General features: G+C 41.8%; 1 protein-coding gene across 5 annotated transcripts in view; it reads right to left on the reverse strand.

Moving 5' to 3' along the window:
* Positions 1 to 15,556, reverse strand: part of ZFP62 (ZFP62 zinc finger protein) — a 48,893-nt gene that overhangs the window by 16,867 nt on the left and 16,470 nt on the right. For all 5 annotated transcript variants that reach the window (XR_004381497.1, XR_004381495.1, XR_004381496.1 and 2 more), the window contains one exon: positions 14,178 to 14,295. The gene's annotated coding sequence lies outside the window, so the exon portion shown is untranslated. The remainder of the gene's footprint in view (positions 1 to 14,177; positions 14,296 to 15,556) is intronic.

The following is a 15,556-nucleotide window of genomic DNA, read 5'->3' on the forward strand; positions in this document are numbered from 1 at the left end:
ACATCCCTGACGGCTCCTAAGCACCTCCGGACACAAGCTGGGAGAAGAGGAGCCTCGGGGCCATCACCCATCCTCTTGGTCGTCCTCACATTTTTACAAATTAGAATGGGCCTTTAGTCAAAACCTGGGTGCCCAAGCTTCCTGAGCAGCCAAGCAGAGCGCAGGACCCCAGATCACACTTCTGGAGGCACCTGACAGCTTTGGCTGGGTTGTGGGTTTGAGCTCTGTCTGCAGAGTGTGCTGGGCGGTGGGGTGGGGGCTGGCAGGCCCCAGAGCTTTGTAGAGGTGACAATCCAGGCTGTCTTTGGAGCTCGAGCCCCCTGCCATGTATACCTCACTCCCCAGCTCTTCATACCCCACCTCCAACCCCGGCCCTATCCCCAGAGGACTTTCCTTCTCTCTTTTACACGCGCCCTTGACCCACCCCAGTTGCCATGTGTATTTGCCGGTGCAGCCTCTTTTTAGCAGCATGTTTGCCTGTAACTTTCTTCTTCCTTTGCTCGGCTAATGCCTCCTCAGCCATCACCCATCAGCAAGAACGCTGCCTCTTCATTATGTCTTTCCCTGAGCCCCCAGACCAGGTCAATCTCTGCTCCCTCCCATCTCTGGACTTCTACCAAAGTGAGGCCCCAGCTCCCGAAGTCTAAGAGTGGAAGGAGGCAGAGGAATAGAGAAGTAGTTTGCTGGCACAGCAGAGTGAAGGCAAGGCTGACTCAGACTTGAGTCAGGCTTGACCCTTGACTGGGGTCAAGGCCAGCAGGTTGGAAAGCAGAAGTTAAAGTACCAGTGGAGAGGAGAAAGCAGAAGAAGGTGGTGAGGGCAGCAGAGTTGGAGAAGGGGACGTGGTTTAAAAAAGGCAACAAGAGAGACAGGAAACTAGGCCCAGTGAGACAAAAGAAGCAGGCATCACAGGCATTCCTAGTGCACCTGCCCTGTGCCTGTTCAATAAATGTTTGAAGGGAGGAGGTGAAAAACTGTGGTTGCCTATTTCAGAGGACCTCAGTCTTCTTAGGGAAGTAGGAGGTTTGGGTCTTATGAAATATGGGCATTAGGAGTCAAGGGCCGATGAAGAAACATTCCATTTGTTGATGGAACAGTTAGGATTGACTGACTATTGAAGGATCGACTACTACAACAAGCAGACCCAAAATGCAAGGCTCTACAATGTCATCTCCATGCTATAGAATTTTAATTTTTTACTTACTTAATAGTCTAGGATGGGTGTTCAGGTCAGCGATTACCGAGGCTCCCCATCGTCTAAGGTCCCGCCCGAGAAAGGAGAAAGGAGGAGCATGCAAAGGAGGTTCTCACAGGCCTGGAAAGCACACACACTTCCGCTCACATTCCTTTTGAGAGACCTTACCCATTTGCAAGGAAGACCGGAAAACGTAGTCTAGCTCTGTGCCCCTAAGAGGGAAGAACAGAGTTTGGTAGACAGCCAGCGGTCTTCACTATGGTAGGCAGAGTAATGCACCCCAAAGGTGTGCTAATCCCCAGAATCGGTGAGTGTATTGCCTCATGTGGCAAAAGGGACCTTGCAGGTGTTTAGGATCTTGAAATGAGGGTGTTATTCTGGATTATCCCAGGGGCCCATTGTAATCATGAGGGTTCTTCTAACTGAAAGAGGGAGTCAGAACTGATGCAGCATGAGAAAGACTTGTCTGGCCATTGTTGGCTTTGAAGTTGGAAGGGGCCTTTTGAAGACAGAAGGGTATGAGCAGAGAGCCTGTAGAAGCTGGAAAAGACGAGGAATGGATTCTCCTCTATAGCTTCAAGGAAGAATGCAACTTCCGTTGACATCTTGATCTTGGGCCAAAGACACCTATTTTGGACTTCTGGTCTCCAGAATGCTAAGATAATAAATTTATATTGTTTTAAGCCACCAAATTGTGGCAATGGGAAGCTAGTACAACCACATTCTGTATTTCCTTTTTCCGAACACTACCTATTGCTAGTATGAAGCATTATTTTAAATGCTAAGAAGATAAGACTATGTCTTGACCTTCTACCTTGTGCAATAGCCTACTGACTGTCTCAGGAGCAATCTGGGACCAGTCAGGCTGGTGGACTTTAGTGTGGAGAGGTCCCTGGACCAACAGAATCTGTGTCACCTGAGAATTTTCTGCAAATTCTTAGCCACACCCTAATTCAGGAGCTCTGGGACCCAGTAATTTTACCGAGTCCACCACATGATTCTGACACTTGTGCAAGATTGAAAAGCACTGTTCTAGGGTGGGAGCACTATTCCATATTGAAGGAGACCAAAAAGATGCAGAAACTCAGCACTGCATGATTCTGAACTGAATATTTTTTTTTTCCAAAGGACATTACTGGGACAATTAAAGAAACTTGGGCAGGGTCAGGACATTGGATGGTCATACTTAGTCAATGTTAATTTTCTGATTTTGATGATTTTGTGGTGGTGTTGTAGAAGATCCTTGCTTGTACGAAATATACACTAAAAGTCTTCAAAGGTGATGGGGTGCCTTGTCAGCCATTTAGTTTTCAAATAGTTCAGGAAGAGAAGAAGTCTTACATTGTACTTTCCATTTTTCTTTGAGACAGTTTTCAAGATAAAAAAAAAAACAGTAGATACCATTTTTAAAATATCAGCCTGTCAAAGATGAAAAATGTCGATAGTACCTAGTGTGGGTGAAGGTGTTCTACCAAGTACTGTTGGAAGTATAAGTTTTGCAATATTTTTGGACAGTAAGTGGATGCTATCAAAAATTTAAGGCAAATTTTGACTCAAGAACTCTGTCTATAGAAATGTAACCTTCAAACATAGCCAATGATATTGTAAGAGTGTTTTGTGGTGATACTTGCGGTAAACATATCATAAGGTATAAACTTGTCAAATCATTATGTTGTAATCCTCAAACTAATGTAACATTGTGTGTCAACTATATTCAGGTTTTTAAAAAAAAATTTAAATCGAAAAAAGTGATTAATTTTTATGATTCTAAAAAAAGAAAAAAAATAAATGTATCCTTCGGATAAATTTCTGTATGGGTGAGAAAATATATTTTATTGCAAAACTGCTTATACTAGCAAAAAAAAAAACAAAAACAAAAACAAAAACCAAACAAGCAAACAAAAAAAACTGGAAACAACCCAAATATTTATCACTAGGGACTGGGTAAGTTATGGTGTAACTATACAGTAAGTTACTAGGAAGCCTTTAGAGACAATGCAAAAGATGTCTACGTCCTTTCGCAGAAAGGAGAACCACCATATTAATGCATGTATGGTAAGGTTCCTTTCTGTGAAAAATTGGAAGTGAGTGTTTGGAAGCAACAGTGCAAGTGCTATTTCAAGTTCACTTTCCTTCATGTGCTCCCTGGTGCTGCTGGGTCCGTTTCCACCAGCGAGAGCCTCTTGTCTGTACAGATTCTTGAAAGTATAAATGCACAGCTTTTTGGTTGGGATTCCAAAGACAGATTGAGTTTAAAATGGCTGTATCCTGACAAGAAAAAAAAATGCTCCAGATCTGGTCAGATCTTTGGTCAGAGCCTAGCTGCTCAGGGACCCTGGGCACTGAGGTGAACATCCCTGTGAGGTCCTGAATCCTGCCCAGATGCCGTCTTGCTTCTGATAAGATTTTGAAGCTGGTTAACTAAACAAGGAGCTTATTCTAACCCCACAATGGGTGTATGTTTGTGGTACCTTTACACCAGTCTGCAGCCCACTCGAAATACTGCACTTTGGGACTGGCTGAAGAGGTGAGTGGGGATCCCCAGATGGGGGCCTCATTTAGTCCTCAAGACTGTGTTCTGTGCAGAAGTTCTAGGATGGTGTTTTTCTGCTGTCCATCTAGGATGGTGTTCATCTGCTGTCCCTTCCCCCTGACTGATCAGGCACTGAGGCACTGTTAGTCTTCAGACTGGTCTCTGTCAAGGGCTGGTGTGCCCAATGGCAGATCTCCCCATAGGCCATGAGAGGGTCAGTCAACCTCAGAGAGGGCTAAGGGGCTGGGGAGGAAGGCCCTGAGTTTGCTCCTCAAGGTCCCACTAGTCAGCATATCCCCAGACAAAATAAACTAGGTAACCACCAAGATTCTAGATTGGGGAAGGGAGGAGTGAGAGCAGAACTGGGAAATGATGTAACTCTTCCCATTAAAGTGGCTAAAAGTGGAGGAGGGAAATAAGATCACAGGAAGAAATGCTAGTCAGAGTATTGCTATTATAGTATTTCTGTTGTAACATGTTTTTATCTTTATTTTTTGAGGGGGACAAAAAAAACCTCCTGATAAAGAAGCTGGGACCTGGGAGTTCTGAGGTTTGTGTTCACTGAAGTGTTTTGTTGTTTTGTTTTGTTTTAAAGATTTTATTTATTTATTTGACAGAGAGAGATCACAAGCAGGCAGAGAGGCAGGTAGAGAGAGAGGAGGAAGCAGGCTCCCTGCTGAGCAGAGAGCCCGATGCGGGGCTCAATCCCAGGACCCTGAGATCATGACCTGAGCCAAAGGCAGCGGCTTAACCCACTGAGCCACCCAGGCACCCCTGTTGTTTTGTTTTAATTGTATCTTCAGAGGACAGGCTCTAAGAAAAAAAAAAAATTTTTTTTGGAAGAAGTGACTTCTGACTGAAAAATTTTAAATACATAATTGAGATAGCTTCAGGATGACTTAACTATTAGTGAATAACTAACATATGTATCCCAGATATTGTTTTGTGGAAGGAGATGATGAACTTGCGTGATGACAGGCCAACTGAAACAAAATTGGGGGGATGGCAGTGTCCCCCTAAAAAATGTTCCTCCAAAATTATTTACTAAGAGTAGGAGTCTTTGGAAAGGGATTCTTTTTTCCTGTTTGTGTTCACTTTAGACCCCTGGCTTTAGACCACAAATTCTGTAGCTCCTTAATCAAGTTTCCTTTTGCTAAAAGTTAACAAAACATAAAGAGGAGCTGAAGGTAGTGAAAAAAAAAAAATTGTAGAAAGTTGTAAGGCCCAGGGTTGAGAGCTTGGCAGATAGCAGCGTATCAGTCAGATTCCAAGCAGGAAAACAGAAACCACTCTAAGTATTTGGGCAGAGGGAATCTAATGCAGGGAACTTGTGACACACAAAGAGACCAGCAGCAGGTGAAGCCCCTGACAGATGTCATCAGATACAGCTTTTAAAATAATGTTTGAGAAAAAAAAAAAAAAGACATGTTTGGAATACTATAAAAAAGGAAACAAATGGAAAGTCTCCAGCTGAAAAACAGAATATCGACTTAATGGCAGATTACACAGCCAATGAGAGACTTAGTGAACTGAAATATATAAAAGTTACATCCAGAATGAAGCCTGGGCAGAGAGGGGGGACAAAGGGATGAAAATGAGAGGGTAAGGTTACTACTTAACTATAGGAGTTACGGTGATAAGGTCTAATATGCCTTTGCTGGAGTCACAGAAGAAAAGAGAAAGAAAGAGGGCACCCAAACAGCTGAGAATTTACCAAAACTGAAGATACGAATCCACAAATTTAAAAGCCCAAAGGATCTGAAGCAATATATATATATATATATATATATATATATATATATATTCCACACCCAAACGTATCTTGGTAAAACTGGAGTAAACCAAAGACACAGAGAAAAAAAACTTAAAGAAGGCATTAAACAAGAAGATGAACCGCTCACCAACCAGTATGGAAGTCAGGAATTGGTGGCTTGATGCTTCCACTGGGACAAAAGACACTCAACCTAGAATTCTATTCCTAGGTAAAAATATCTTTTAAGAATGAGGTGGAATAAAGCTATTTTTAGGCAAACAAAAATTGGAAGGTGTTACCTCTTAACAGGACAGATTGTCCCTATAGGTTGTTTTTCAGACAAAAGGAAGGAAAATGGCCCCATATGGAAAGTTGAGGAGACAAGAGAAGTAAGTAGTAAAGAGGAAGATAAATCTCAATAAATATTTGGTATAGAAAACAATAATACTGTATTTCCATGCATACCCGTATACCTTTATATGCACATAATTAAAGTTCACAAAAACAACGGCATGTAAGATAACAGGCAAGTGAAGCTGAAGTGTTCTAAGATCCTTCAATGGTCTAGTACGAAGATAAAACTGCCAGTTAACATCAGGCTTTGGTAAATCAAGAATGGATCTTTTAAGTCCTTGACCAGTAAAGGAGGAGAGAAAGCAATATAACTTCCAAACCAGCAGAGAGAAAAGTAGAATAATAGAATCCTAACGGAAGAATGCTAACCCAATCTGAAAGAAGCCAAGAAAAGAGGTAACAAGGATGCCTGGGTGGCTTAGTCAGTTGAGCGTCTGCCTTCAGCTCAGGTCATGATCCCAGGGTCCTGGGATGGAGCCCTGTGTTGGGCTCCCTGCTTGGCGAGAAGCCTGCTTCTCCCTCTTTCTTCTCTTCTCTCTCTGCTCGTGCTCTGTCTCTTGTTTCTCTCTCTCTCAAATAAATGAATAAAATCTTGAAAAAAAAGAGAGAGACCAAACATAACTTATACCAGGAAAGCAGTGAATAAGATATAAGCCCAAACATAGTGGAAATTATACATGGAAAGCCTAATGTTCCTGTTAAAAGAAGTTACCACATGCTATTTCCAAAAGACACATCTCCAAGAGACACATCTAAGCACATCTTTGGGCTTTTATTTTACTTACTTATTTACTTTTTAAAATTTATTTGACAGAGAGAAACACAGCTAGAGAGGGAATACAACAGGGGGAGTGAGAGAGGGAGAAGCAGGCTTCCTGCCAAGCAGGGACACCGGGATCATGACCCGAGCCGAAGGCAGACGCTTAATGTCTGGGTCACCCAGGCGCCCTATTCTTTGGGCTTTTAAATCTAGTGAAAGAATGAAAAGAATATGGCATGTAACAGTAATTAAAAAGAAGCTGATGTTATTAATATCAGAAAAAAATAGACTTTAAGCAAAAGGCATCACAACAGAGAAGAGGCTTTCTTCTTACAATTTCAATTCACCAGGAGGATATAATAATTCTATATTTACATGCATCTAATAACATAGCCACCAATATACAAAGCAAACTGCACAGATCATTTAAGTGGAAATGGGGAACTCCAGAATTACCTCATTCATTGGCAGAAAACGCAGCTAAACCATTGAGAGCAGAGAGGATCTGAACAATGCATTACGAAGGTGATCTAATGTGTCATCTAGAGGAGTATACCCAGCATCAGCAGAATACACATTCTTCCCCAGCACCCATGGAAATTTCACTAGATCAAACACGGGCTGGACCATAAGCAGATCCCAACAGATGTCAAAGGGTAGCAATCACGTGGGGTGTATTTTCTGACCACAATGTGATAATAAAATATAACTAGGAAGTCCTTGTACATTTTAAAAGCGTATTTCTAAATAATCTATGGGATCTATGTGATTATTTGTGATTTTTGTTCTTTCTTTATTACACCAGAGGTTTGCCAATTTTAATGCTCTTTCCAAAATACCAACCTTGATTTTTGATCCTTTGTGTTGTGTCATTTTGTTTCATTAATCTTTGCTCTTAATTTTATCTCCTCCTTTTAACTTTAAAAAACAAGACCGTTCACTAGTCAATTTAACAATGATGTTCATATAGAGATTTTCAAAATGCAAAATGCTTTTTCATGAATCTTCAAAGCAACCTTGTGAGTTGGGTCATTTCCCTTTTTATAGATGGGGAAATTATAAACAGGAAAAGAAATTCATAGTTGTTGCATTCCCTGGAATGCTGACCCTAAGGTTTACATACAAGACCAGAGGAAGTTCTGTTCCCCTCCAGGGCTTTGCCCTACAACCCCTGGATCTTCTCTTATCCTTTGAGATCTTAAGGGACTCTCCCCCCTCAAACAGCCATGGTTAAGATGGTGGAGGCTTGGCTCCCGCCAACCCTTTCTGTATTAATTTCTAGCCTATCTATTACCAGGAAAACGGGGATAGGGAGAGAAGCAAAATTCTTATAGTATGAGTGGGCAGGCTGCCTAAGCTGAAGAAGCAAGTGTGAAGCAGCGTTGGTCCCAGGCAACACTTTACTGGAGTAGAGTTGGAAGCTTCTTCTGCTGACCCTTTTTCCAGCCTGAAAAAGCAACGCATTTTCGCTTAGAAATAGTGGATTGCTTGCTTAGAAGCAAGATACTGCTGAGTAACCAGATTCGGACAATTGTTTTTCTCGAATCTCATCTTCAGTTGTATCTGTGTGTAGGGTGGTCATTCAGCTATTTTCTTGGCTTTCAGATGGCACTGCTTTCTACCATCTGACTGTCGGGTAGCTAGAGTCCTGGGACATGGACCACCACATGGTGAGACTCACTTCACACACTTTTATGCTAAAGCTTCTCATTCCAGGCACACTTCTAAGGGCTCTAATAACCCAACTTCTCCAACTCACTTTTTTTTTTAAATTTTTTTTTAATAAACATATATTTTTATCCCCAGGGGTACAGGTCTGTGAATCACCAGGTTTACACACTTCACAGCACTTACCATAGCACATACCCTCCCCAATGTCCATAACCCCACCCCCCTCTCCCAAGCCTTCTCCCCCCAGCAACCCTCAGTTTGTTTTGTGAGATTAAGAGTAATTTATGGTTTGTCTCCCTCCCAATCCCATCTTGTTTCATTTATTCTTCTCCTACCCCCTTAACCCCCCATGTTGCAACTCACTTCTATTGTTATTCCAGTAAGAGACCGCTGAGGCCACACAGCATAAAACAGAAGATTTAATTACTTACCTGAAGTCATTTGGGTAAGTGAAACAGCTCTTATTTGCATCTGGGCTTTGTTGTGGAAAGACCATGTTTTGGCCACTATACCTTGCAGTCTCTCTCCGTGGGATTCACACATACTGAGCATAACCAACACGCTCCACACCCTGAGAAGAACTGCCAGGTCTAAATAGAAACACGCTGTACAAAGAATTGAGTTAAAATTTGTGACTTCTTTCTCTGGGTCTCCAAGCTGAGGCTGGAGAAAACTCCCAGCCCAAAGTAATCCCTTGGAAGCGGTTATACCCAATTTTTTAAGGTCCTGATGCAGACGGACTGCAGGTCCCCACTGTCTGTCCTCAGCTAACTGGTCCTCCGTGGACCCTCTCTTGTTTTTGAAACCCATGAGGGAAAAGTTCCCTTGCATTGCATGACTGGTACTCAGTACCTCTTCACTCCTAGAGTGTCCATACATAAACACAGATGAAATTATTTTTCAGAGGGCGCCTGGGTGGCTTAGTGGGTTGGGCCTCTGCCTTCGGCTCAGGTCATGATCTCAGGGTCCTGGGATCTAGTCCCGCATCGCATCGGGCTCTCTGCTCAGCAGGGAGCCTGCTTCCCGCTCTCTCTCTGCCTGCTTCTCTGCCTACTTGTGATCTCTGTCAAATGAATAAATAAAATTAAAAAAAAAAGAAATTATTTTTCAGGTTTTCACTTTCAAATTCATTACTAGAGAGTGCTATGGAAGTCTTTTCCATACTCACTGTTGATTAAGGTTTTGCCTTTCTGCTTTTTACCCCTTCCTCCTCTCTCCTCTGGCTTCTCCATCAAGTTCCCTAAGGACTGTAACTCACTCCATTGTCTTTCCCATACACTCCACATCTTTAAGATGGGAGACCCTTAGTAAGTTTTGGTAAGTTACACTTTTCTAGGATTTTTAAAATTTCAAATAACATTTCTAACTTACTGTAATAAAGTTGTAATATCTTAAGTGTTTTAATACCTGTAGCATTTGTAACATCAAACTTTAGAAATCTATGAGACTTCAGCTCCAAGGGACTGGGTGCTTTATTCAAATGGTTGCAACAAGGGACGTTCTCAAAGGAACTGTCTCTTCAAACATGAGGAATGAGCTGGGGTTTGTAGGGGAAATAAACTAAAGCCACAATGTTCACTGCCATTTTGGTGGGCTTTGGTCATGTAGATGTTGTAATCTTGCAGAAATGGATTGTGTTTCTTTGTGACTTGGCTCACTTATTTTACAGCCTGTTCTCAGAATTGCTGCTCCAGGAATTTGCTACTCTCTCAGTAGCAGGGAATGGGGAGGTCAGTGCATGTCCACAGAGTAGAAAATTTCACAGCTCTCCTTATTCTGACTTTGGTGTTCTTTTTGTTTTGATCAATCTCACCAGAGGCTTGTCAGTTTAACTAGTCTTTTCCAAAATACACACACGCATTTGGTTTTGTTGATTCTTTATATTGTGTTTGTTTTCCTATTTCATAAAAGTCTACCTTTTATTACTTTATTTTAACTTCTTTGGGATTTATTTTGATCATTCTAACTTTTTGAGATGGTACTTAGATGATTAATTACCAGGTTTTCTAAAGTATCTTTTTAGGCTATAAATGTCTCTCTAAGCACTGCTTAAGCAATATCCCACTGGTCTTGATTACAGTATTCAGTTCAAAATATTTTCTTTCTTGAACCATGATTAAGAAAAGTATTTGTAAATTTCTGAATATAATGGGGATGGCCTAAGTATCTTTTTATCACTCATTTCTAACTTAATTGCATAGTCAAGATAACATACTCTGTATGATTTTAATTCTTTAAAATTTGTTAAGGTTTACTTTATGATCTGGCATATGGTCAATTTCTTCCCCAGCTTCATTGAGATATAATTGACATCTCACATTGTATAGGTCAATTTTTGAAAATGTTTCATGTGTGCTTGGAAAAAAAAAATTGTATCCTTAATACAATGGTGCAGGGTTCCATGTATTAGATTGCTTACTAAATTACAGTGTTCAAATCTGTAACTTTACTAATATTTAATATTCTTGTCCCACTAATTACTGAAAGGTATCAAAAGTCTCCCATCATGATTTTGGATTTTATATTTCTCCTTTGAGTTCTGCATATATTTGCCAACTCTTGAGCTATATTATTAAGTAGACACTAACTTAAAACTTTTGTATCTTTCCAGTATATTCTCTTCCCTGGACCTTTTGTCTTTATGTAATAAAGTTTTAGTTGTTTTATCCCTTTATCTGTAGGAATAGTTTAGGACTTAAAGTATTTATTTCATCTAATATTAGTAGAGCTACACCAGCTTCTAATGGTTACTATTTGCTTCAAATAACTTTTTTCCCATTCTTTTACTTTCAAAATTTTGAATGTCTTCATATTTAAGGTGATTCTTTTGTACACAGTATACAGTGGAGTTTTAGATTTTTGTCCTGTTACAGTGTGAATGTTCATATTCCCCCCAAATTCACATGTTGGAATCTTAATGCCCAGTGTGATAGTGTTAGGAAGTTGGGATTTGGGAAGTGATTGAGTCATGAGAGTGGAGCCCTGATGAATGGGATCAGGGCTATTATCTGAGACCCCAAAGAACTTCCCAGCCCTTTCCACCACATGAGGGTATAATTAGAAATCTGCAACCTGGAAGAGAGCCCTCACCCAACCATACTGATCTCTAACCACTGTGACCTTCAACTTCCAGGCTCCAGAACTGTGGGAAATACAGTTCTGTTGTTGATAAGCCACCTAGTCTATGGTATTTTGTTATAGTGGCCTGAATTGACTAAGACATTTTTTGACAATCTTTGTCATTTAAAAAGAAATACTCGTATTTTTGGCTTAAGATCTGCCACTGTTTTTCCTTCTCCTTCTCCTGTTTTTTTCTTTTGTTTTTAATTGATCTCTTAAAAATTCATTTTTCCAGGGTGCCTGGGTGGCTCAGTGGGTTAAAGCCTCTGCCTTAGGCTCAGGTCATGATTCCAGGGTCCTGGGATCAAGCCCCGCATCGGGCTCTCTGCTCAGCAAGGAGCTTGCTTCCCCTTCGCTCTCCCTGCCTGCCTCTCTGCCTTCTTGTGATCTCTGTCAAATAAATAAATAAATAAAATCTTTAAAAAAATTCATTTTTCCTCTACTAGTATTAAGAATATATATTCTATTTCATGATTCCCCTGGATTTTACAATGTGTATGATATTAACCAAAGCCTTACATCATATTATACTTGAATCCTTTTTTACTCTCTCTTGACAGATATTATTGTTGTCTGGTATTTTGAGTCTATCTTAACAACTTTAAATCTTTGTTTTGTACAAAAAATGTTCATTTACATTTGCCTACATAGCTCTTACTCTTTGCTCTTCCTTTTTGCATCTCAGAACATCATCTGGGATCACTCTCTTTCTGTATTAAAATGCCTTCTTTAGAATTGCTCTTAGTGAGGGTCAGCAGGGGAAAATGAAACAAGTTTTGTTCTAAAATGTATTTATTTTGTCCTCACTCTCGAGAGGTATTTTCACTGGGTGTGAATGTTTGGGCAGACGGTCATTGTCTACCTTTACACTCATGTTTTCATTCCAATCTTTCTTCTGTTGTTGCTGAGAAGTCTCCTGCCCTTTGAAGGTAATTTCTCCTTAGCTGTTAATTTTTTTCTTCTTTTTCCACAGTTACATTATGATGTGTGATGTGATTTTTTTTTTTAAGATTTTATTTGACAGAGACAAGTTGGCAGAGAGGCAGGCAGAGAGAGAGAGGGGGGAAGCAGGCTCCCCGCTGAGCAGAGAGCCCAATGTGGGACTCAATCCCAGAACCCTGGGATCATGACCTGAGCCAGGCAGAGGCAGAGGCTTTAACCCACTGAGCCACCCAGGCACCCCTAGATGTGATTTTTGTAAATGCATTCTTTGGGCTTTTCAATCTGCAGACTTTCGTTTTTCATCAGCTCTGGAAAATTCTCAGTCCCAGTCCCTTTGGCCCTCTTTTTTCTGTCCTTGCCTTCTGAGACTGTAACTTTACATATATTTGCATGTAAAACTTCCCACTGAAACCTTCCTTTCCCTATTTTCCCATATTTTTCTAACCCTGCACTGCATTCTGGATAATTTCTTCACCTTTACCTTTGAGTTCACCAATTTTTTTAATTTTGTCACAATCTGTAGCCAAATACATCTTTAAATATTTTAAGCAGTTTTTTTTAAAGAGCCCCCCCCGCCAAAAAAAGCCAAAATAAAACAAAAAAAATTTTAAAAGTAATTGATAGTATGTGAAGTCTATATGAATCTGTTCTTTTCTGGTTTTGTCATGTTGCCTTTTCCCCTTGTGCCTGATTATCTTCGCATACTTATTAACTGCTCCTGAAAAATGAACTTTAAAATGTTCCCTGAGGTCTAGTTGAAGAAGTCCTCTTCCAAAGATGCCTTGTGTTGCTTTGGCTGGGGCTCAGGTTGTGTTTACCTGGGTCATAAGGGTTGGTCGGCGACCACAAGGTGTTGGGGAGATTTTATTTTCCCTTTCTTTTCTACTGCTCTGCTCAGGTAAACAGCCACTTTCTCTACAGAGAAAGGATGGAGGGATGGTTTCTCTTGAGGATGTGGCACTTTGGGAACCCAGCTTAACTTCAGAAAGTTCTCGTATAAGACTCTCCATTGTGGGTGGGCCTGGCCCTGACCTTGTCTCTCACTCCCTGTGGCTGGTTAACAGGGTATAGCCCCAGGGTTATCCTGAGGCTGGTTAAGTGGGACCCAGCTCTGCAGCATCAGCTGACAGTTTAGGACAGAAGTTGCTTTGGTTTTCCCCTCTCTGGTGACAGGATCTCATTTTTAAACTGTCCTGTCTGTTTAAACTACAGTCTTTTTATCCTCAATGCTCTCTTGAGAGGAAGGGTGGCATGCCATCTACATTTTTTTAAAATGCAGACTTTCACGGTTGTTGGTATGAAACTGACCCAACTAACCTAGCCCACCTTTTCCAGAAGGTACTGCCCTGCCTTTTCAGTGTTGTTTTATTCTTTCCAGATTTTGAGGTTCTCCAGCCCAGATCTTTAGATACTTCGTACACTTTGTACACTTGATCCTTCTGGCTTGCCCATGACATTTTACCACACATAGTTAACGTAACAAAATGCAGAGCTAAGAGCATCTTGACCTCCCCAGAAATAACACAAGCACTTTGGGGCACTTTCATGTGGATCTTCCAGCTTCCAATTTAACCTACTAGGGTCCAACATTTCAATTCTTTTTTTTTTTTTTTTCAAAGATTTTATTTATTTGTCAGAGAGAGCGAGCGAGCATAAGCAGAGGGAGTGTAGGCAGAGCCAGCAGAGGGAGAAGCAGGGTCCCCGCCAAGCAAGGAGCCCCATACGGGACTCGAACCCATGACCTGAGTCAAAGGCAGCAGCTTAACTGAGCCACCCTGGCATCCCCAACATTTCAATTCTATCTTTAGTCCTTTGCATTATTAGACTCTGCCTTTTTGTTTAGATTTACCTACATGTTGCAAGTTTTTCTTCTTGCGCATCAGGCATTTTCTCTGGAAAGAGGTGGCGGATGGTGCTCCCTAAACATCTCCAGTCTGAACAGCTCGAATCTGTGCCACAAAGTCCACCTGGCACAAGTGGAAATCTTGTGAGATCAGCTTGAGCAGCGTGTTACTGGCCCTAGGGGGACTGGAGGCCCTGAGGCCCACTTCCTGTGGGTCAGAGTCAGTGGAGTCAGTGGAGGCCTCAGCAGGAGCATGTCCTAGTGCTTGGCAGGCTGGATCACTCAGAATTCCCATTTGAGTGGTAGCCATCCTCTCTCTTATTTCATCTGTTTCCCCACTGTAGGAGGCACACTGGGTCCAGGTAGAGCTCAAGTACATGGGTGTGTATGTGCATGGAGGAGGGATGTTAAAGCCGCTGGTGGCCTCAAATAAATGAAAGGTGGAGACCTGGTGACTCCTTGGAATTGGTATTCTTTGGCCTTCCTTCTGCCCATTACACACCAACCCTGAATGACCAGCCCCTTCTGAAGATGTGTGAGCTTTTCTGATTAAGCCTTTAATCAAACCATCCTATTTCCCGCTCCTTCCTCTTTAAAAACCCAACTGTCCCACCCAGATATCCCCCGCTGCCTCCCTCTTCCCCTTTGGTGGCGGTCACTCTCCGCTCAACACTGCAGAGTTCAGTTCAGTATCCATTAGTGTGGTTTTCTTGAGGACTTTCTCCCTTACCTACCCTTTATTTACTCCTGCTGCCTAGCTCCTAGGAGAGGGGATTGTGCCTAGCAGATCCTCAGTGAGTAATTGCTGAATCCATTAATCCAAGTCTGTGGAGAGGGTCAGTGTTCCAAGACAGACATAACAAGTGTGGCAGTGACGTAAGTGGAGCTGAATGGCAGAAATACTCTTCCCCTCTTCCTTTCCTAGCTCTGTCCCTCCCCTTCTATCAAAACTTACTGGTGGAGGCTGGAGACAAAGTGAAAGAATTATACACCTAGAGAGGGTCAGGGAAACCATGAGAGACTACAATGCGGCTAGAGACAAATCCTAGAAAGCCAGGAAACTATCAGCTAGAGGAGACTGCTCTCTGGTAGGGAGAATGGATTTTGGAGCCCAGATAAGACCAGGATTCAGCCTCTACAGACAGGCGCTATCCAAAGTATTCTTGGACAGCTTACTTAATGCTCAGAAGACTCCTTTTACCCTTTGAGTCACCTTGTTAACAGCTTTAACACACAAACCACATTTTGTTAAGTTCTGTTCCCAAAGGAAGTATTTGTATGAGGTGACAGATCAGCCCTATAGCCTGCCCACTCCCAGGAGCTATGACCCAGGCCCCGTATGAGCATCAGTCCATTCTGCACGTCTCCTGGTAGAGACACCACGT

The sequence above is a fragment of the Lontra canadensis genome, unplaced genomic scaffold (assembly GCF_010015895.1).
Source record: "Lontra canadensis isolate GAN:19392208 unplaced genomic scaffold, GSC_riverotter_1.0 scaffold199, whole genome shotgun sequence".
Lineage (NCBI taxonomy): Eukaryota > Metazoa > Chordata > Mammalia > Carnivora > Mustelidae > Lontra > Lontra canadensis.